Below are 23,990 nucleotides of genomic sequence, written 5' to 3' on the forward strand. Positions count from 1 at the left end.
GCCAGATCAGAAAAATTAAAGAAAGATGGACGATGCTCCATCTGTTTAGGCAAAAACCACAGAATGAAAGACTGTAGAAAGAAAGATCAGAAATGTCGAGTCTGTAATAACACAAGACATCATAAATCCATTTACAAGTCACCCTTGAATACAATAACGGCAGTAACCACAGGGGAGTCATTTACGAAAGAAACGACTGTTACAGCCGTCCATACTACAGAGACAAGGAATACACAATTGCATGAGATGTTTTTGAACACAGCATTAGTGTGGATTTCTGATCGCAACGGCAATCAGCATATGACAAAAATACTACTTGATGCCGGAAGTGAACGCAGTTATATCGTCAAAGATCTAACAGATAAACTAAACTTGGAAAACATTGGAAAAGTGTCCTTAATTATTTGAACGGTTGAACATCACGATAAAGCAACAATACGCAACCGAGTACGATTTCAACTTACAGGAGCAGCCACGGGAACTGCAATCAAGATAGAAGCTTTAGAAGCTACACATACTTTTCAAGCTCTGAGACCAGTCCCAATGGATATTAGGCAACAATTCAGCAGTTTAAAATTTGCAGATTCGAATGAAATATCGAAAGAACATCTCTATTGGAATATTAGTTGGCGCTGATTACCATGAACGTATCTTTCAAGATGACATCACCCGCTTATCAGACTCACTCACTATTCGCAGAAGTATTTTTGGTTGGATTCTATTTGGAAGTCGCACTGGGATTTCGATAAAAGAAACAACTTCATAGTTCATTCACTCGGAAACAGACAACCTATTGAGGAGATTCTGGGAGCTAGAGAGCATCGGAATCAGGGATTGAGAAACTCGCAAATTCACAGCCAAGAAACAGAAGATCTTGGCAACAACCAATGAACAATTTGCGATAACTGAAAGACGGTGCACAGTATTCTTACCTTGGAAAAAGGATGAACCTGATCTACATGACAACAGGAATATTGCGTTAAAACTTTTCGATAGTTTGAAGAAGCGATTTCCAAGAGTTAAGAAATACGAAGAGCGCTATGTACAAGCAATGCAGAAACACATTGAGAACGAACAAGTTGAATTCTGTAGTGAGGAATCACAAAGAGGCAAAACATACTTCATGCCACATCATGCAGTAATTCGAGATGATCATGAAACAACCAAAGTGAGGATCGTATTTGACGCTTCTTCACATGAGAAAGGCGAATTGTCTTTGAACAGCAACTTAGAATCTGGCCCCAATCTGAATCCAGATTCAACAGCAATCTTACTTCGGTTATGAACGTTCAACAAATACATTGCAGCAGACGGGAATCAGAGCTTTTTACAGTTGATTCTGGTTTAAAATTATTCGTTCAGAAGAAGGATGGCTGAGAACTAAAGAGACCACAACATACCGTTTCTGTCGACTACCATTTGGGCTGACATGCAGCCCGTATCTGTTGGCAGCAACTTTAAGACAACTAACAACGGTGATGAAAGACTAATATCCAAACGCATTAAGAATTCTAGAAGACAATGTGTATGTTGACGATCTAGCAGCAGGCGGAGACACAAATGAAGAATCGATAGACATTTATACAGAAATGAAAAATTATTTCAACGAGATCAGCATTCCACTTTCCAAATGGTTATCAAACTCAATAACAATGAACCAGATGTGGCGAGAAACGAAAGAAGTGGTCCACCAAAATACATCTATTTTAGGCATTCCAACTGATACGGATACAGATGAATTTTAATTCTCGTTCGAGAATACCGTAAGTACAGCAGCACTCATGCCCTGTACTAAAAGAGTTGTCCTGAAGACTGCAGCAAGAATTTACGATCCATTAGGCCTCCTATCACCAGCAACAATTACAGGAAAGATTATCTTCCAAGAAACTTGGCTGAGAAACCTCGACTGGGATGAGTTTTTGCCACATGATTTAGTTCAGAAGTGGAACCACTGGCTAGAAGGTTTAAAAAGCCTACATACAGTTAAAATTCCACGATGGATAGGATCTTGGATCAAGCAAGACCAGACCAGGGAATTGCACTTTTTCAGTGATGCCAGCGAACGAATATATGGCGCAGCAGTTTACATCAAGACTACCATAAACGAAGATGTCAGGATAGAATTAATCACAGCCAAAAATCGACTTGCACCAGTTCAGAAAATATCCTTACCACGACTAGAACTCATGGGAGCTATCATAGCAGTTCGTCTTGCGGAGTATGTAAAACGTGAACTACACTTGGAATTACACCACGTCCAATTTTGGACCGATTCAACCATTGTATTACACTGGATAAGAGGAAACGCATCGGAATGGAAGATGTTCGTCTCGAACACAATACATCGAAGATCACACCCAACACAGTGGCGTCATTGCCCCGGCAAGGAAAATCCTGCAGATCATATAACAAGAGGGCTAACAGCAAATCAACTGTGTGAAAGTAACTCATGGTGGCATGGTCCAGACTGGCTTGTAAAACCAGAAGAGTATTGGCCGAAATCAGTTTAAATATCAAAAACAGAACTTTATAAAACAGGAACAGAACGAAAGAAAACAGTTTCCCATGCTACCGCAGCTAAACATACAGAAGCGATTTTCGATATTACAAGATATAGTAGATTAACCAAAGTTCTCAGGGTCACAGCATGGATTTGGCGATTTACACGAAATACACGCTATCAAGAAGAAACGTTAGGCACACTCCAATTAGACGAATCCAAACTGCAAAGCTGTTTTGGATTAAACATTCACAGAGAGAATCGTTGTCAGAAGAAATAGAAGCACTACAGAATAGGTCAGAACTACCCAAGCAGTCCAAAATTAGAAAGTTTTCTCCATTCATCAAACGTGGCATCCTAAGAATTGGTGGACGTTTACAATTTGCCAGTTTAAATGAAAACGAGCAACATCCCATTATTTTAAATGGTGACCACCATTTCACAAAACTGTTAGTAGAAGAAGAACATAAAACTCAATTTCATGTAGGAACTCGAATTTTGTTGAGTATTTTAAGGACAGACTTTTGGATACTTAAAGGACGACAGATCATCAAGAAAATCATTAGACAGTGCTTACCGTACAAAAAACTGAAAGCAAAGGCAGCTTCGGAAGTTGAACCCCCTCTTCTGGCAGAACGCGTAACCCCTAGCAGACCATTTGAGACCACTGGTGTGGACTTCGCAGGTCCGTTATATTCCAAGAATGGAGGCATATTACGGAAAAAATACATTGCATTGTTCAGATGCACTGACACACACGCTGTACACTTGGAGCTTGTGACAGATATGAGTACGGAGAAATTCATTCACGCCTTACAGCGATTTATTGGACGAAGAGGCTTATGTCGAACAATTTGGTCCTATAACGCACGAACATTTAAGAAAGCTGAAAGAGAACTTAGCACATTATGGGAAAATCTGAAAACAGAAGACATTGTGCATTTTTTGAATGGTAAAAATATTCATTGACAATATATAGTCGAACGCGCTGCTTGGTGGGGAGGATTCTGGGAGAGAATGGTACAAACAGTGAAAAGCTGTATGAAGAAAGCCTTAGGAAGCAGGCGGTTCGATGATGAAGAAATTTACACAGTTCTCGTCGGAATTGAAGCAACAATCAACAGTAGACCCTTGACGTATGTGGAAAACGATCCTCAGAATTTCTTATTGGTGATAACTAGGGCCCGGATTTATATGCACTAAAAAACCTGAAAATATGCAAGCAAATATGCGCTAAAAAGTTGCAATATATGCACGGAAAATAAGGAAATATGCTCTAAAAAACATGCAGTTTTATTCACTTACCTATTTACAGGTATCATTTATTGCAAAAAGAAGCATCACAATAGGTAACTAGTAGTCTTTCAATGTTTTCTGGAGACAAACTATGTTGTTGTCCGTCAAAATGAGTTTATAGGCTGAAAATGATCGTTCTACATCAACTGACGTAACTGGACAGTACTTATATATGGGCACCAACGTTTCGGAGCATACATCTGGCAAGGATACCCTACTTCCACTCATGTATTGACTAATTAACTTAATCTTCTTCAGTCCTGGGTTCGAATTCAACACCTTTTCTAACTTGCATTTAATCTTCTCTCCAATTTCGCCTGGAGCGTAATTCAACGAAGATGCAGCTTTTTCAACGAGATCAAGTGATTCATGGAGGGGAGTACCAGAAGATTCTAAGCTTTCAATGGCTTTTGGAAGTATAGAAAAATGTGCATGAATGAAATTCACATCTTGATAAACAGTAGCGGTTTCAAACACAACTTTTGCATCACGGACACACGCAATATGTTCATCTTCAAGTTTTGTAACCACTTCTTTCACTTCATTAAAATGTTCCTGATAAAATGATACTGCAGATAACCATGTCCCCCACCTAGTCAGGACAGGTTCAGGTGGCAAAGGAACTTCAGGTAGACAATCTTTGTAGAAATGGACACGAGCTGGTGCGTTCAGAAACAGTTTCTTCCCACATCCAATTAAATTGTTAACAACTGGAAACTGTGCGCGTATTTCTTCTGCAATGCGGTATAATCCGTGCGCTAAACAGGTTACGTGTATGAGTTTTGGATAAAATACTTGGAGGGCCTTTGCTGCATTCAACATATACGAAGCTGCATCTGTAAGCAGTACAAGCACTTTACAACAATTAGTCTCAATTTGAGATGGCCACAATAGTCGCAGAGAATCATTTACAAATCTTGCTATTGTGCTATGGTTGGTTTTCTCTAGTACTTTACAAGCAAGAAGATGTGGCTTACCGGGTTCGTCTGGATGTAATTTACCAACCACGAAATTTGCTATGTAACGGCCACACGAATCCGTTGTCTCATCCACCGATATCCAGACACAGTTCCTTCCGATATAAGAACGGATCAATTCCAGGGTAGATTCATATAGCGGAGGTAGGTAATTTTTCCTAAGAGTTGATTCATCTGGTATTTTTTGATTGTGAAATGATCGCAGAACTGGATTGTTTAATTTATTCCTTGGAATGTTGCTGCATACGAAAGCCCTACAAAGATCATTTGAAAATGTATTAAGACTACAGGACTTGGGCTTTACCTGTGTAAGAAGTAGTTGTTGTGGTGTACTGTTCTTCTCCTCCTTTGTTTGAATATGTGCAGTTGTTTTTGAATGCTATTAAAGTTTAAATTTCTTTTCACATTTCACTTCCTTTGAGCAAACTTGGCAGTACATGATGACACCATCTGTTGAATAGTCACTATTACCCGACACCCACTGATTTAGTAAATCTTTTCTGCTGCTCTTTTCCTTAGGAATTTTTTAAAAACTAACACTTTTAGAAATGAGATGCAGGGCATTAAAATGGAACGTAAATAGTGAACTGAAGATACTTCTGTCCTGACCAAGTGCCCAGCCCCCTGAGATTATTATCTGCTGTGGTAGAGAAAGGAATTCAGGGAAGTCCAGCCTGCCTACCCACACCTAAGCTATCTGTTGCCATTGTCAGTTGTGAAAGTAAAGTGCCGTTACACAGACAGTCGAAAATACCAATTAGCGAGGGATGCACATAAAATAGGCAACTAGCTAGGGATGTACAAAACAGATTTATTTTAGTAGTTCTTGTAATTATCCTTAAATTCAGACATTATATACCGGAATATGCTGTTACGTCTAGAATATGCACTAACCCTCAAAATATGTCAAAATATGCAATTGCATATGCGCATATGCATTTTTTAAAAATCCGGGCCCTAGTGATAACACAACAAAGCTACCAGACAGAAAGACCAATGTTGAGGATAGTAACAAAACAAAAGAAGAAATTAATCAGATGTGGATAGAAAAACAGTCTGCACTGGACACATTTTGGAAGCAGTGGAGGAACGAGTATGTATTGGATCTAAATCGTTTCCATGAAGTTCAGCAACGGAACCAGAATCGTCCACTTCTTCAACAAGGAGATCTGGTGCTGCTAAGCGACGATAAACTACCAAGGCAAATTTGGAAGCTAGCTAGAATCTCCAAACTCGTCAAAGGACGAGATGGGAAGATTAGGTCCTGTGAGCTGACTGACAAAGAGGGAAGAGTGTTTCGAAGACCCATTCAACTGGTACTTCCATTGGAGTTGAGCAACCGTGATACGGCTCAAGGTGGGAGTGTGGAGAATTATCGAATTGACAGTACCTGCTCGCTACACAGCTAAGGAGTTTGAGTCTTGATGGACGTTAATATACTCTTTGCTATCTGCTTAATATGGACTCCATGAAAGTAATAGTATAGTAGTCATGGTGATATTTTGATGATGTTGTAGCAGAGGATGATTATTTTATAAGAATAAATCAGCAACCTATGACATTTCAGTGTTCTTATGAAGTAAAACATTACAGAGCAGAAAGGACACGGTCACCTTACAGAAAGTAAATTCCAGTTCAGGAATCCTGATCACTGGATCCTGGTTTAGCTGGGGGTAATGACAAGGTTAGCAATTACCGGTTCCGTCCCATGAGTTCCATTCCCGTGAGTTCCGAAAACAAATTGCTTAGGAAAAACGTCCCATGAGTTCCGACCGCGTATTCATGCCTGAGTAAATAAGCTAACGAGTCCCACTAGTTCCGAATGTCTCTGGAAAACCCATCTGTCAGTTCTGTGGTTTGACCAGCTAATAGTAGTACGACGCGACATTGTAGAGGTACCACCTGGTATCTAAGGGCTATTTGCAACTCATTTGTGTTTGTGTCTTTGAGTAGAGCAGATAAACATGGAGTTCACAACTAGCATTAAAAGAAACCAAATTTTGATATTTAATGGTTATCGTTTTTATAAGAAACGTGACAACAAATCAAGTGAAGTGTGGATTTGTGCTGCAAAACCATGTACCGGAAAGTGATTTTAAAAAATCGGGAAATGATTAAAGAAGTGGACCATGATTGTGTTCCTGATGTGGCCAGCGTTGAAGTGTTCAAAGCAGCTTCCATGGCCAGGAAAAGAGCTCGCGAGGAGAATAACACTTCAGTCTCACAGGTAAGGATGATTCATATAACTTTCTTATTGCTTCTATTTATTTATTTTTACAAGCTATTTTATTAACCAAATACAGAAAATGAACGCAGGGTTGTTGGACTTTTGAGCCACTTTATATTATTATGTTAAATATAAGGTTAAGATTAAAGCATGAATGATTAAATAATATAATATTTATCTTCATCTCATATGCTTAGGAATAATATCATCATGCTTAGGGATCTAATACGATTCATGTGACATGTTTACTTTTTTAACAATTATTGTAATTTAACAATATTTTAATAATTCAACACATAATTACAAGCGGTAAAGTGAATCATTCTAACGCCATGCATTCTTTTCAGATATACGACGAAGAATTCGGACACTTGCATCAGACAGGATACGAGTTAGTGACTCGAATGCCTCGGTTCCAAAGTTTAAAGAGTTAATTGTATAGACGGCGGAGTAACACACAAGGAGTGCAGAAAGAACCAATGCATCGGGGTGAAGTAAATTTAGCTGAAGAAACTCTTATGTATGCCCGATGACACAGACTTCTTATTGGCTGACGTCTGTGAAGGCGACTGATTATCGATATTTGCGAGTCCTAGAGGCTAAGAAATAATAATAATAATAAAAAAAACCTTCTTAATGGACGGGACATTTAAGAGTGTCAGTAAGCAGTTCTGTCAAGTGTACACCATTCATGTAGACTTGGGAAGCAACAAAGAGGGGATAAATGTAACGCCTGCTGTTTTCGTACTGCTTCCAAACAAGAATAATGCCACTTATGTTCGCCTCTTCAAAAAATTCTTGATGTAATACCTAAATGGTCACCTGAAATAGTAAACATGGATTTTAAGGTTGGAGCTATCAAAGCGATAGAAGAAGTATTTCCAAGAGTCCAAGTGCAAGGTTGTTTTTTCCACTTCAGCCAAAGTATTTGGAGAAAAGTGCAACAAACTGGGCTTTCAGGTATGTGTAAAACTAGCCAGGAAATCAGAAAAACCATCAGGCAGTGTGCTGCACTTGCATTCCTGAAACCAGAAAAAGTAGAAGACGGCTGGCTACACATTCATAGCACGGCCCCGGACAATGAAAAATTAATCGAGATTTTTATTACTTTGTCGAGCAATGGCTTGAAAACGTGAACATTCCGAATGAAATGTGGAATTGCCATGGGAAGAGGCATAGAACGAATAACTCTGTAGAGGGTTGGAACCGTAAGCTGTATTTGAAATGCGGAAAACCACATCCCCGTGTCAGAGACTTGGTGTTGTGTTTGAAGGAGTCTCAAACTTCAGACGAAAAAATTATGCGGGCAGAGTTGAATTCGCAAACCACAAAAAGGAAAAGAAAATATGTTGCAATTGATGACAGAATCCAAACAGCAATTCAACAGTTTGAAGAGACCGGTGATTTAACAGTACTTTTAAGAAACGTTTCTTTTGCTGTACATATTGATTAGAGTATAAAGAGAAGAATAATTCAGTTAAAAGATCAATTTAACGAAGCTACGTACTGATTACTAAGTGACTTACAAATAAGATTTAAAAAAAGAATAATGAATGTTCACGACCAAATTGTAACCTACAGGTTGAAAGTTGGTTTCGATTACAATGCGGTCGTGAAAATTCGATATTCATTGACTCTCAACGGGCGACTTAAACGCACTCTACCGTGTGATGGCAGTTGTGCCAGACCTGTAGCTTAGATCCTTTCCAACAGAACAAAGATGGCCTAGGCGACCATAGCTCAATTGGTAGAGCAACCGACGCTAAATCGGAAGGTTGTGTGTTCGGGTCCCACTGGTGTCTGGTTGGCCATTTTTGTTCTGTACTTAACATCTGTTCAACACGTACTGAATGTACGTAACATGACCTAATAGGTTGAAAGTTGGTTTCGAAGATAAAAAACAGTTCAAAAACGAAGCGACATGCTGATACTATTTTAAGAATTTTGTAAATATAACTCAAAACTGATTATTTTGACGAAGGCACATGCTTATACACATACTGACAAGGCGAATGCTGTTTATGGGAGCTACCGGTCCATGGCGTCCGCCCCCCCTCCCCTGTTTAGAGGAGCCAGTTAATTAAAGAGGGCACGCACTCCCGGCTGGCGCTAACAATGGTCCTTATTTGTTTCAGTAATAAACAATTTAATACGATTTTGCTGTAGAAAACTAAGCTAAAATTCGCTCAGGTAGTGTTCGGAACTGACGGGACTCGCTCAGGTAGTGGAATTGGCAGATAGCTAATTCGCGAAAGGATTCGGAACTGACGGGAATCGGAACTCACGGGAGGACACGCCAATTACCAGGCTTGGATAAGACACCTGGTTATTTGTTTAATGTTTAACGTCTCTAAAGACTGATATTGCTTGAGAGGATGTTAAATACATGTATTAAGAAAAAACAATTCTTTTCCGTGCAGGCCACGAAGACCCTTGGAATAGTGGAAGATAAAGGCTACCACTGTCCGTAAGCTCGGCTCTATGTGGGATAGAGTGGTCAGCTCCACGTTCGGCCGCCTTTGACCTCAGGGTTTAATCTAATACTTTTGGAGAAGGCAGAGAGAGAAACGCAGAGGTCAAGAGCCTCTCTAGAATTGTATTACCGGGCGAGTTGGCCGTGCGATTAGGTGCGCACAGCTGTGAGCTTACATCCGAGAGATAGTGGGTTCGAATCCCACAGTCGGCAGCTCTGAAGACGGTTTTCCGTAGTTTCTCATTTTCACACCAGGCTAATGTTGGGGCTGTACCTTAATTAAGGCCACGGCGGCTTCCTTCCAACTCCTAGGCCTTCCTATCCCATCGTCGCCATAAGACCTATCTGTGTCGGTGCGACGAAAAGCCACTAGCAATAAAGAAATAAGAATAGTAAATGGAATTTTTCGACTTCTTAACGGGGAATAAAAATCACGTCTTCCTGAGTGAACCAAGCTCGTCTTTACCATTATTATTATTATTATTATTATTATTATTATTATTATTATTATTATTATTATTATTATTATTATTATTATTATTTTCAGGGCAAAATACCGGTAGTCTGGCGACCCTTGTGTCCATTAGATATTAAAGAGATTTATTGTTGAGAGCGATATTCGCGCATTGGCTTGGTCATTGACTTTCTGTAACAGACGGTCAAGTTTCGAATCGCGATGGATCCCGGGCTGAAATTTTCGTCTATTTTTTTGGTGGTGGGGGTGAGGCATGAGGAATGTGATCCGTCGTTTTACCTCCGGCTAGAACGTTTCTTTTCTTAACTTCGCACTGACACAGATAGTTCTTATGGCGGCGATGGGAGAGGGAAGGGTTAGGAGTGGGAAGGAAGCGGCCGCGGCCGTATTTAAAGTACAGTCCCAGAATTTGCTTGGTGTGAAAATGGGGAAACCACGGAAAAGTAGCTTCAGGGTTGCCGACGGTGGGTTTTGAACCCACTCTCTCCCCTGGTTAGAACCCAAAAGAAACGACGGTAGCTCTAGAAACCCTAGAAATAACTGATGGGACATTGTCATCGGCTAGCCCCGTGGGGTAGAGATAGCGCGTCTGACCTAGGTTCTATTTTCGGCCAGTCCGGGTAATTTAAATCCGGTGTGAGGTTTGCAACAAGGTTCGCTCAGCCTCTCGAGATCAATGGAGGAGCTGTCTGGTACGAGAGCCAAGCAATATGGCTGAGGATATCATCACGATGAGCTCGTGGCAAATATTATCTGCAGTCCATCAGCGGTCTAAATGTTAGTCCTCATGATGAGGGAGAGCATAATAATTCACAGGAATAAAACCGCCTCTTGAACTCCTACTAGACTGTTCTGTGGTTTCCTCAATTCTTCCAAGTAACCAGTAGCTCAAGGCTAACGCGTGGTCGTAATCATCACGAGGACTGAAGCCGGAACTCTGAATGAAACGTATCTTGACCATCCGCTGAATATGTTATGCCTATTATCCCGCCAAGTCTGACTCATGACATGGTGTCATAGACTACAATCTACTGTAGGATGACGTCGTGATCAGAGAAGAAGATAAACGTAGTTCTAACTACTTCTTCGAGGGAGCGCTATTGTCTTCTAGTGGTACAAAAGTAAGGGTTTCTTGAACTTCTTCTTCTTCTTCTTTTTCTTCTTCTTCTTGGGCTTTTACCAAGTACCTAGGTTGGGCAGATTGTATGGATTTAGCCCAGCTAAATCAATCAATCAATCAATCAATCAATCAATCAATCAATCAATCAATCAATCAATCAATCAATCAATCAATCAATCAATCAATCAATCAATCAATCAATCAATCAATGTTACCATTGATTTGCATTAGGGCTATCGCTCAGGTGGTAGATTCCCTATCAGATGTTTACCGAGTCTTTTCTTAAATAATTGCATAGAAGTTGGGGCATTTATCGAACATTTTCCCTTGGTAAATCATTCCAATCTCTACGGCCGCTTCCATACGGTCAACCGCTTTCCACGCACGTCCGCGCCACTCAACTGCAACTCCACATTTCGGACATTCCGTTTTTCCTGTCTATCCAGTTCCTGCAACTTGCCGGCATCTTCTAGTCCTGTCTCAGTTAGTAGTGTTTAAGAACCTTGAGTTTGACTTTGGGCCATGGACGGGTGAGCTACCTGTCGCCAAGGGTGGAAGAGACTTCAGGGCGGTTGACAGCAGCCTGCTGTTGACGAACCGTGGAGGGAGGTAGCGCCATGCGAGGTGTCCCGTCTGATAACTCCGGGTCCCTTTCTACACCTGTGCTGATTTGGAGTGGAGTTAGAGTGGCATGGAAGGCGGTGGGCCGTATAAAAGCGGCCTTAATTCTCTTCCTATAAACGAATATTTGCGCCAATTTGTCCTCTTCAATTCCAAATTTATCTTCATAAGCTTATTCGTCTATTGATGTCATTCCACGTCATCTCTCCGCCGACATACCGCTTAGTCGAGCAGATCGTCTCCTTACTTCCAAGTCTTCCAAGCCCACAGTATGCAACATTTTCGTAACACAACTCTTTGTCGGAAATCCCTCACAACAAATCCTACTGCTTTACTTTGGATCTTTTCCAGTGAGAGTGAGAGTTCCACACACTCGAACCATACTCTAAATGGTGTCTTACCAGTGACACACCCTCTCCTTTACATCCTCACTACAACTCCTAAATACCCTCATAACCATATGAAGAGATAAGTAACCTTTATTTACAATCCTCATTAATGTGATTTCCCCAATGAAGATCTTTCCTTATTTTTACACGTGAATACTTAACACTTGTCCAAAAACCCACTGATAACAGGATTTCCATGTTTTTTAACAACTACCCAAAACAAGTTCTCCGATTAAGTTTCTGTATCTGTTTGAACCTGCAGAGACACTCTACCCTACAGGAATATAAACTTTCACCTCATTAACTCTAAGAGCTGTATTATCCATGCCATCGAAAATAAACTTCCTGGAAAGCAATTACATGTTAGCATATCCGTTTCCTAAGAAAAATAGTCCACTTATTAGATGGATTGGTCCAGTAATTTATGTATTAGTGCTCGTGGATTCCAGAGTTTGTTCCAAGAAGCGAGCAGAATGCAGTGCTGTTTCTGTACAATTATACACTTCAGAAGCTTAATACTTCACGCTACACTGAGTACTGGCGACAGATTTAAAGCACACACAGACCGAGGAAAGCAAATTAATGGTCGAATTGGACGGATGACTGCCGTTCAGCCAGTGTGAGGTTTTCGTTCATACGGTAGTGATCCAGTTTATATACGTATATTCCGGTAAAGTCCGCCTCTGTGGTGTAGTGGTTAGTGTGATTAGCTGCCACCCCAGGAGGCCCGGGTTCGATTCCCGGCTCTGCCACGAAATTTGAAAAGTGGCACGAGGGCTGGAACGGGGTCCACTCAGTCTCGGGAGGTCAACTGAGTAGAGGTGGGTTCGATTCCCACCTCAGCCATCTTGGAAGTGGTTTTCCGTGGTTTCCCACTTCTCCTCCAGCAAATGCCGGGATGGTACCTAACTTAAGGCCACGGCCGCTTCCTTCCCTCTTCCTTGTGTATCCTTTCCAATCTTCCCATCCCCCGCAAGGCCCCTGTTCAGCACAGCAGGTGAGGCCGCCTGGGCGAGGTACTGGTCATCCTCCCCAGTTGTATCCCCAGACCCAGAGTCTGAAGGTCCAGGACACTGCCCTTGAGGCAGTAGAGGTGGGATCCCTTGCTGAGTCCGAGGGAAAATTCGAACCTGGAGGGTAAACAGATTAATTAAGTATATTCCGGTAAAAATACCTAGACTATTTAGTGAAAACCTACTTGAAAACCTACAACCTGTTTTCCAGTCATTGACCGGGCTATTAGTACGATGGGGTCGCCACTCCCAAAGTGATTTATTAATGACTAATAGATGCCATGAAATGAGAAAGGATAGTGTCGCTGGAATGAAAGATGACAGGGAAAACCGCAGTACCTAGAGAAAAACCTGTCCCGCCTCCGCTTTGTCCAGCACAAATCTCACATGGAGTGACCGGGATTTGAACCACGGTATCCAGCGGTGAGAGGCAGACGCGCTGCCGTCTGAGCCACGGAGGCTCACACTATTTAGTATATGAGTATAATAATAATAATAAATAATAATAATAATAATAATAATAATAATAATAATAATAATAATAATAATAATAATAATAATAATAATAATAATAATAATAATAATAATAATAATAATAATAATAATAATAATAATAATAATAACTTAGGGAACGAATACACAAACTTGAAATAGCCTACCAAAAGTCACGCACGACCAAAAAGAAAAAAAAAAAGCCTTTCCCAGTATACTAAGACACATCACTATGAAACGATTCTGAAGCCAATAGTTATGTATGCATTCCAAACCATATCCCTAAATGCCAATAAAGGACTCCTCGAAGAACTGGAGAAACAGGAGCGCAGAATAATTAAGGGAATCATGGGATCCAACTACAAGAAGGCATCCATCAAACAAGATCCAATAAGGAAGTCTATAACAAAATAGAGAAAAATGCAGACACGATCCACAAAAGACGGACACGAATTTACGGTCACTTCAAACGAATGGACGGAAACAGGTTGAGACCAAAGAGATCTTTCACCTATTTGATTGTCCGCCTCTGTAGCGTAACGGTTAGTGTGATTAGCTGCCGTCCTCGGGGGCCCGGGTTCGATTCCCGGTACTGCCAGAAATGTAAGAATGGCAGGAGGGCCGGTATGTGATTGGAATGGTACATGCAGCTCACCTCCAATGGGGGTGTGCCTGAAAAGAGCTGCACCACCTCGGGATGAGGACACGAGTTTACTTTACCTATTTGATTCAAGCCCTAAAACTACAATGTCTTGGTTTAGAAACACAAGTGATACAGATCAAACCGGAAGACGCCTTTGACAAACGTCTTTTCCGAAAGAAGATAGTGACGAACGGGCTAAACCGAGACGTACAACCGAAAAGAAGATACGTATCCCTTGTACAGAAGAACGCAAGCAAGCCCACTCAGAAAGAATGAGGGAATTCTGGGCTCAAAAGAAAGCAAAGTTCACTGTCAAATGTAACAAGACTTAACGTGGTCCTTGATGGCCCCAGCGAATAATAATAATAATAATAATAATAATAATAATAATAATAATAATAATAATAATAATAATAATTGTGTGCAGCTTAAGTATAGTATTGCTTCTGTTTAGGGGTTGGCACAAAATGGCTAAACTATTTTGTTTCTAAGTTGCCACCACTGTCTGTTCTATTCAAAACAACCAATCAGTTCCCAGCTCGTCCCGATAACTTCTGCTAATCTTGGACCTTATGCTTTATATATCTGTCTATATGGATTTTCGTTGAGTGAACGACAAGTGAGGTTCTACTCACAGGAGGCTATGGACGTACTGGGGCCAGGGGAGTGACACTTCATATGGAGCGTTCCAAGCAGTTCCGAGATGGGTCCCTCAATCTCCGCCAACTAGAGAAAACTAAAATTCGCTTTTGGAGGGTTAGTTTAGAATGCAGTGGTTGGCATTACACATGCAGTTGCGCGGTACAGGAAATTCAAAACACAACACCGTTATCGTTGCGCGCGAAGGGAACTTAGTCGTACGGCAAGTAATAGTGCTTGTTAGACGAAATTTGTTGATATTCTTTCGCATTGAACTAGTTTCTTGATCCGGTTTAGAGAGTATGGAGTGAAATTAGAATTATACGCGTTCTTAGTGTGAAGTAATAGTATTATGATCACGAACTTACTTCACATTGAACTACCTAGCTGTTGCGAGTAAACGTGTGTGTGTGTGTGTGTGTTTGTGCTTCTTACCTGTTGTTTGGAATAAATAAATTAAAAACATAAAATTCACAGCATTATGCTGTGTTTTACTTCTTCCTTTCCTTCTCCAGTTTTCTATTCACATACATAAAAGTCGTGGGAAGGGTTCAACGAACGAATGAACGAGCGAAAGAATGAGGTTATGTTAGATCGTGATTTAGGTAAGTATGGGCGTTTGGGGTTTTATAATTGCATTCACATTTTCATATTTTCAGTGATCAATGTTGCATTTTTAATAGATGTAAATTTACATTAAAATGCGAACGGTGAAACAACGATACAAGCTAACGTAATAACAGGATTGCCAACATACAAATACGGCAATTGCAATTTACTTTTCACGTAAAAGACACGAGAGAAGCTTGTGATACAACTTTCCTACCGAAATGCAATAATTATCTCTATCACAATTAAAATTTTAACAAAGTAACAACTGTCATTATCAAGTTTGTTACGAAGTACTATCGTGGTATTTATTTCCTTATGTTGGCGGAGAAAAAGGGGCCACTAAAGCTTCCATGGCCTGTTTCCTCACTGAACTTTATTATACAGGAGTGACGGATCCATTTCTCTTATATGATCCTTGACTGGTGCAGTGTGTAAGGTAGGCGGATTGACGTCCCTAACTGGTGAACTATTGCGTGTGACGACGGGAAGATAATAGCGTTCCCCTCTCGCATGTAACAGTTAGTGTGTGTTGCGATTACCTTAGTTCTAAATGTAGGGTTTCTTATTTCAGTTTAACTGTAATATGTAGGTTTCTAGGCTGTCTGCGGACCGAGTTTAATTACTCTAGTGGGTATCGCGTAATTAGGATGTTCGATTGTGTACCCTCGATTCCCTTATTCACTTGCTGTTTGGTGACCAAGCTTTCTTTATCTTTTCTTTTTTTTTTACATTTTCTCTGAAATTTAGGCTAGTAATTTCTTTCCGTCTTTCTCACTAACGTAGTATGGCTTATCCTCTATGTCACCGAGCGTTCTGCCCCATTAGGTTCTTTTTGCTAGTGGCTTTACGTCGCACCGACACAGAGAGGTCTTATGGCGACGATGGGATAGGAAAAGCCTAGGAGTTGGAAGGAAGCGGCCGTGGCCAAGGGCGCCCATAGGGTAGCTTGTCATGGGGGGGGGGGTAGACTTGGGGGTATGTAGTATTTTTAATATTCTGGAAGATGAATGGCGACTTGTATTCCACGGTAGAATACCACCCATGGTATCCGCTATCACTTCTACGTAATACCGGCCTTTAAATCATTTTCTTGAAAGAAAAAGACTTGACTATATTAGATTTTTTCCTTTCCCTGAGAGCGAGGGGGGCCGCGTCCCCCCCATTGCCCCCGAGTATGGGCGCCCTTCGCTGTGGCCTTAATTAAGGTCAGCCCTAGCAGTTGCCTGGTGTGAAAATGGGCTGCCGACAGTGGGATTCGAGCCCACTATATCCCGGATGCAAGCTCACAGCCGCGCGCCCCTAACCGCACGGCCAACTCGCCCGGTCCATTAGGTTTTACGGCAAATCATGTTACTGGATCTATTTCTAATTGAGCTTTTGCTTTTTATTTATTCTACGGCCGTGTAGCATAGGCTTCTGCTCCTGTGTTCTAGATCATTCTGATCTCTATATTGTTATTGATTTCCCTTAGAGTAAAGACAGCGTATGTCGTGCATGATAAATAGTTTTAGCGTTGTCTTCGGAGTGAACTTTATGTAAATGTGAAGTTGTGGCAGTTCTATCTCCTCTACTCCATATTTTTTGAACTGGTAAGAAAGCTTCAGCTTCTCGGGTTAAACCGAAGATTTTCTTATACCAAAGATTAGGTCAAAGACTAGCTAGTCTTGCTATATGCATACCAAAGGTGATATACTTATGGTGGGTCTATGACAGACCTGTAGAATGGGAGCTCCTTCTGCCGTGTTAGTTATCAATCTCTGAAGCTTTACCTTTTTAATGAAAAAATGAAATGGCGTATGGCCTTTAGTGCCAGGAGTGTCCGAGGACAGATTCGCTCGCCAAGTGCAGGTCTTTTGATTTGACTCCCGTAGGCGACCTGCGCGTCGTGATGAGGATGAAATGATGATGAAGACGATACATACATCCAGCCCCCGTGCTAGCGAAATTAACCCATGATGGTTAAAATTCCCGGCTGGGAACCCGGGACCCCTGTGACCAAAGACCAGCACGCTAACCATTTAGCCATGGAGCCGGGCTACGTTTCTAGTAACTTATTCATTGTAAATTATGTTGTTGTTGCTTTGAAAAGAGAAAGCAAAAGCGTAGGTTCAATTTAGGGTTAAAAAACTTAGCCACTCAATTAATTTCAATGGGAGAACTACAAGGTTAACCACTCATGCTCCCTTACATACGACCAATTTCCCATGAGAGAATTAATTATTTAAGTCCGTAGAGCACTCTACATTATGACGAGGAAAGAAAGCCCTAACGGTTACATTTTAAATGAAAACTGAGGAAATCTTCCTTACACTTCACATGCAGTTAAGTACACTTAGATAGGTTTATTGCGCCATACCTTATTAGTTGGAACATTTTTCAGGCCGTAACCCCCACCTCGAGCGTTTCCCCGACGGGAACTCTCTCCCTCTCACGACTCGCATCCAATCACAACATGAATGCAAGACACCGAGGTTGAAAATGCTTTAGATTATATAGAGCGAGAGCCCGAAAGATGTACTGTAGAAATTTGCAATCCAAGGATCGCATTGAACGGCTTCCATTAACCAAGAGATACACAGATTGGTCGGAGATATTACATTCTAGCTTAAGATAGGCTGATAAAATTAGAGGAGGTGGTAGAGGAAGTATGTGCAACTTCGGAACTAAAAATAATAACAACAGCATGCAAAATATTTTACCAACATACACTATGTGATCAAAAGTATCCGGACACCTGGCTGAAATCATGTCCAATCCAACTCTACCCATCCACAGGGATGTTGCAGATCTCTGGAGACAAAGGCTGAAATCCCGTAAGCCACCAATGAAAACAGCTAAGAATCTAATGGCTGCTGGTTTCAGTTTCAAAGAGGAATGGAAAGAGCAATGGTTTCGTACAGCTCCGGAGTGGCCAAGCCTCTTTAATCCAAACCACGCCCCAGCTGGTTTCAGCTTGCCAAGGAGAACGTGGTCATCACTCAACAGGTTTTGCACTAATTGTGAAAGATCTGCATTCTCCCTTCACCAGTGGGGTTTCAGGGACTCTCCAGCGTGTGATTGTGGTGCATTGGTCCAGACCATGCATCATATCATGGACGAATGCCCTCTGCGTGCTTATGGTGGAGACCGGAAAGACTTTGCTGATGTCTCAGTATCTCTAGTGCAGTGGATAAATAATTTAGATATCCATGTGTAATTGTTCCCTACTTAGTACCATGTATTATTTGCAGGTTTTTCTTTTTTCTTTTGTATAATATTGTATATACTTGTCCATTATGTAAATTCCATACGCTTAATAATAATAACCTGGCTGAACATGACGTACAAGTTCGTGGCACCCTCCATCGGTAATACTGGAATTCAATATGATACTTTGATACTTTATTATTTTTCTCTAGATCTACAGTAATAATACCCATTTGATCCTTTAAATGAGAAAAATAACATGTTCAGCCCATGCCAAAATTCACTCTTTCAAACTCTACATACTGTACAGAAAAAAGAAAAGAAAAGGAAAACACGCAGAGAACAAAAATGAGCAAACAAAACAATATTAATAAAAATTTAAAAAAAATCAAACGTACTCCATGGACATGCCATGAAATTCCTCAGATACTCCGGAAACGTAACCCCCAAAGTGAGGGTCACCACGGTAGTCATCCTCGGCCCTTTCATGCCACGTCCAACGTCCTTGCTGAATATTCCTGTTGTTTTCCCAGAATGTGTAGTTTAAATAAACATAATTAAAATACATAATAAAGTTGAAATAAAATCAGCAGTGTTAAGAATGGAATTCAATATGGTGTTGGCCCACCCTTACCCTTGATGACAGCTTCCACTCTTGTAGGCATACGTTCAATCAGGTGCTGGAAGGTTGCTTGGGAAATGGCAGCTCATTCTTCACGGAGTGCTGCTGTCGGTCGGTGAGGCCTGGCACTATAGGATTCAGGTCGGAACTCTGTGCAGGCCACTCCGCCACAGTCCGTGCATTACGAACAGGTGCTCGATCGTGTTGAAAGATGCAATCGCTATCCCCGAAGTGCTCTTCAACAGTGGGAAGCAAGAAGGTGCTTAAAACATCAATGTAGGCCTGTGCTGTGAAAATGCCACGCATAACAACAAGGGATGCAAGCCCCCTCCATGAAAAGCACGACCACACCATAACACCACCGCACCCCATTCTGCTCTCTCTCTTCTCTATTCTTTATTCAAATAGTTATTTCATTCCTGCCCGGTAAGGGGCAGGCGGGCCACCAGCTAAACATGTAGCTCTTTGGCCGGTGAGTGAGTACATAAAAGTAGAATTTTGAAACACATACATAGAAGTATGTCTCGTACATACTGAAAACAAAACATAATCAAATACAGATTGAAGCAGAAAAAAAAAAAAAAAAAAAAACAAGTATATAACAAGGAAATATTATGTGATTTCTTCCATGTCAGTCTATTTTTCATTGATTTCGATTGGCACACAAAGTATAAACGCACAACACATCGTACTGAGAGAGAAATGTCTTCAGTTCATCTTGACGTACGATACGAAAAACACTATGGTGGAAGCAGAAAGAAATGGACGTACACTAGTGGAACAATGAGGACGCGAAAAACACAGAATGATTGAAAATGAACACGGATAGAGATGACACTGGTAGTGTCGTAAAGCACTCAGACACAGATATTGGAGGCCGGTACCACTGCCGCGAGGAGCATCGTAATATCCAGTAAAAGAAAAATTAGAATAAAAAGGCAGTGGGACAGGGGGGGAAGTTACGTGATAGGGGTGGGGAAAAGGTAAGAGATAGCAGGAGAGCGGTCATTATTAAGGATAGCGGTGGCAAGAGGAGAAAGGTTGAGGGCTTCTTTAATCGCAGAGTGATTGATGGCTAGGGCAGATTGTAAGTATTTGAGACGAAGATCATGGACATGAGTAAGGATGGTGGGGAAAGAATAAAGAGGTTGGAAGTCAGCAGAAGGGGTGTCAAAGGGGAGATGGTATGCAATACGCATAGCATGTCTGTCAAGTTTAAGCAAGGTCACGTATTGTTGTCTGTCAGCTGTGAGCCAGGTCAAGGAACTGTATGTTACGACAGGGCGAATAAAAGATTTATAAACTGTGAGGATTTGGGAAGGACGGAGGCCCCACGTTTTACCAGTGAGAATACGAAGGGCTCGGAAGCGTTGAAGGGCACGTTTGTATACTTGTGTTAAATGATGTTTCCAATGAAGGTTGTTCTGGAATTGAATACCAAGGTAAATTAGGGTATTAGTTTCTGTTAGTGGAGTATTATACAACGTTAAAAGAACTCGGTGACGGGGTCTAGTGAGGCGGGATTTTTTCCAAAATACAATAAATTGGGTCTTGGTGGGATTAACAGCAATATGCCAGGCGTCGAACCAGGATTCTAGAACGGAGAGGTAGGTCTGTAAATAACGGGTAAGAGTAACAGTAGTAGGTGTAAGTGCAAGGATAGCCAGATCATCGGCATATTGATAGAGTCTTAAAGGGGGGTCGGGATGTGGGATATCATAAGTATATAAAATATATAAAAGTGGGGAAAGTGGGGAACCTTGGGCTACGCCCGCAGTCATACGAAAGGAATAGGAACGGGTACCACGGATGAGGATCTGTGCTGATCGATGTTGAAGATAGTTGAAAATAAATCGAATGATAGTGATAGGAATGGGAAGATGGCGTAACTTAAAAAGCAACCCAGCATGCCAGACTGAATCAAAAGCCTTATTCACATCGAGGCAAACTAAAGCGGCAGTTTTACGGGGGCGAAGATAGGCATTGAGAGAAGAGGATATGTGAAAGAGGTGATCGTGAGTGGAATGATGGGATCGAAAACCGGCTTGAGAGGATGGAATAAGACCTAGAGAGTCGAGATAGGAGGAAAGTCTCCTACTCAGAATCCCTTCTAGGATCTTGCTGAGGACAGGGAGTAAGGAGATTGGGCGATAAGACCGAATGTCAGATGGGAGTTTATGGGGTTTTAGGAATAGGAGAAGATTGGCGTTACCCCAATGATCGGGGTACGCGCCTGTATAAAGAATGTAGGTGTAAATAATGCTAAGAAGATAAAAAAGAATAGGAGGGGCTTCTTGAATATGACGATATGAGATGGTATCGGAGCCAGGGGAGGTGTTTTTCCGATGTTTCAGGAAAAGCCGGATATCAGTGGGTGTAATGGGAGCATTTAATGGATGAGTATAATCAACATGAGAAAAATGGAGGAATGAAGGTTGAAGTTCAGGGAGGTTAGGATCAGAGTAAGCAATGATGGTAGGTTCGTGAGGATGATGGAAATTAGGGGCGTGGGAGGGGGAAAACACAGTTTGATAATAGTCAGCGAAAAGATTAGCCTTGTCTTGGTCAGTTTGTGGATGAGTGGGGGGATGTGTAATAGGGTAGCGAGGAAGAGGGTTGGTAGTTTTGGTTAGTTTTCGAAAAGTCGTCCAAAAACGTCGAGGGTCGTGATAATCAGCTAGCTCAGTACACTTGTCCATCCACATTTTACGTTTAATAGCTTTAATATATGAGCGCGCGTGGCGTAAAGTTCGGCGGTGTTGTTGGAGCGTAGTAGGGTCCTTGGTTCGAGTATATGCAGTAAAGTAGTCATGAGCTAGCTGCAATAAGCGGAGAGCTGTGGGGGGTATAGGAGGTTTAGAGGGGTGGTAGGAGTGACGAGGAATATGAAGAGAATCTGCGGTAAGGATAGCTCGCTCTATTTTAGAAATTAGGGCGAATAGAGTGGGAATATTAGTAGGCGGTACAGCATCACTGAGTAAGTTAGTGAGAGTAGTGCGATAAGTATTCCAATTAGTGTGATTGAAACGACGAGTAGGGGGAGGGCGAGGAGGGGGTAAGGTCTGACGGGGAAGAACACCAGGAAAGGTGAGAAGGGCTGGGGCGTGATCGCTACCTATAGAAACGAGCTGCTGGATGGTGATAGATGTGGCAAGGGAGGGAGAAAGAAGGAGGACATCAGGGGTGGAATTATTGGCGGGGAGGGTGTGGAAAGGAAAATGGAAGCGCATGCCCCGGAGAGACATACATAAATTAGTGAACTCGGAGATTTGAGTAGGGGTATATGAAGTAACATTAAGGTCTGCAACTATAATATATTCAGAAAATGTAGCGTCTATGTATTTAATAAAATCAGAGGGAATGAAAGGTTTAGACGGTATGTAGATAGTAGCTACCGTAATGGGTTTCTGAGGAGTAATTACTTCGAGTATTAGATATTCAGAGAAATTAGTAGGGAAGTGAAAGTAGTGCTGAATAACAGTAAAATCCCGTCTGACGCCGATAGCCACGCCACCACGGCCTTGAGTCGGACGATCAGCGCGATAGAAAGTAAACCGGGGAAATTGAGGCATTTGAGCCGGCGTCAGAAATGTCTCATTCAGAACAAAAATATCCGGGGCATACAATGAAAGGGAGGTGTCCAGCAGCGGCCGATTGGACTTAAGAGATCTTATGTTGGCATAGTAAAGCTTCAATACGCTAACGCATAAAGTGAACAGTACTTAGGGGAAAAAATGCAAAATGCATTTTATTCCCCGAGTACGCCACGTCGACATGAGTGTTCAAAACCAATCGAGCCGCTAGCTGGATCTGATTGAGGATGTGTGGGCGATGGAAGGGGAGGACGTTCTGTAACACCATCGTAATAAAACGAATGATGTTCTCAGAACTCGGAGGGAGGAGGAAGGAGGAAGAGGCAGGGGTAGGTAGGTCTTGAGATTGAACAGGGACAACGGTTTCAGGATGATCAGGTTCAGGAGCAGGTTTGGAACGACATTTATAACTGAAAGCAGGATGATTTTGATTACAATTAACACATTTTGGATTCGACTTATTGGGACAAGCATGAGTAGGATGCTCCTCACGTGAACAGATGGCACATACCTCCGGATGAACACATGGTGTCCCTGGGGCGTGGTCGAACCTCTGGCACGTCCCGCAGCGGATCTTCTGAGGTGGCGATGTTCTGGAGGGTTCCACCCGATGGCGCCGGGCGTAGATCATGGCGCCGTCACGGAGCAGGGCGTCGAGCGTCGAGACGTCGCGTGATAGAATGCGAACCAAGGAAGTGGGTCCTTGAGCGTTCCGAATACGGATGACTCGGTAGATGTGGTGACCCTCGAGTTGGAGTTGAGCAGCCACCTCATCGTCGGTGTAGTCTCGGTCGACTCCATAAGCAACCACAGATAGAATTGTTGCTGGTCGGGTGGGCGGTGCAGGACGTTGTGTTGGACGCTGTGTGGTGACATTAGTGGCCCGTGCATGTGTCCCCAGTTGATGAGCTCCGATGTTATTCATGAAGTGATGGTAAAATGGTTGGCAGGTTTTAAGATTATAACCATCTCTCGACCGTTGGATTTCAAGTTTATAATCCTGAAGATTGGGCGTAAATTTTGCAATTAGTTGATAGATGCACCTGACGTTGGCCTTGGTGATGTCCAGATTTGTAAGCTTTATCAGATAGAAAGGCGGTTGAACAGTTGGC

The sequence above is a fragment of the Anabrus simplex genome, chromosome 9 (assembly GCF_040414725.1).
Source record: "Anabrus simplex isolate iqAnaSimp1 chromosome 9, ASM4041472v1, whole genome shotgun sequence".
NCBI lineage: Eukaryota > Metazoa > Arthropoda > Insecta > Orthoptera > Tettigoniidae > Anabrus > Anabrus simplex.